Genomic DNA, 544 nt, shown 5'->3' with positions numbered 1-544 from the left:
TAAAGTGAAAGATGTTCAAATATGAGTTCCTCATGAACATTTAGAGAACATTCACATTAGAGACGTCACGTTTTCACCACGCAGAAACGAAAATGACACGTTCATTTATAGAGGATCAAGTAGAGAGGAGGATGGATAAATCCAGAGGAAATGTTATTTACGTCGGTAGAGGATTTGGAGGACATGAGTCGACTGACTGGAGTTTCCCAATTCATTTTTATTTCAGCGATATTATAAATAGTGAGTTTTTCCAGGGACTCGCTATTAAAAAATACAGTTTTCTTTTCCTTATTTTGATCCCTTAACAAAAGGAACGATTGAATGTCACACACTGGGAAATAATCTAAAGTCATCTACCGTCTATCACTTGCGTCACACATTAGCTCAGTCGTCAGCAACGCTGCCTCCCACCGCGGAGATTGCGAGTTCGATTCCCGGTTGCAGAATTTATTTTTACACTTAAAAGAATTCGGCGAATATTTTTTAAGTCTTGAGAATTAAAATTAAATAAATGCTTTTTTGATATATGCAGCTACAGTTTCTT

At 36.8% G+C, this 544-nt stretch overlaps 1 protein-coding gene across 6 annotated transcripts in view; it reads left to right on the top strand.

Annotated features, from left to right (window-relative positions):
* The window catches only part of rhobtb4 (Rho related BTB domain containing 4), a 36,909-nt gene that overhangs the window by 13,120 nt on the left and 23,245 nt on the right, over window positions 1-544 (top strand). The window lies entirely within an intron of this gene.

This window comes from Oryzias melastigma, linkage group LG9, assembly GCF_002922805.2.
Source record: "Oryzias melastigma strain HK-1 linkage group LG9, ASM292280v2, whole genome shotgun sequence".
Lineage (NCBI taxonomy): Eukaryota > Metazoa > Chordata > Actinopteri > Beloniformes > Adrianichthyidae > Oryzias > Oryzias melastigma.
Note: the sequence above shows the minus strand (reverse complement) of the source record. Positions and strands in the feature narration are given on the sequence as shown.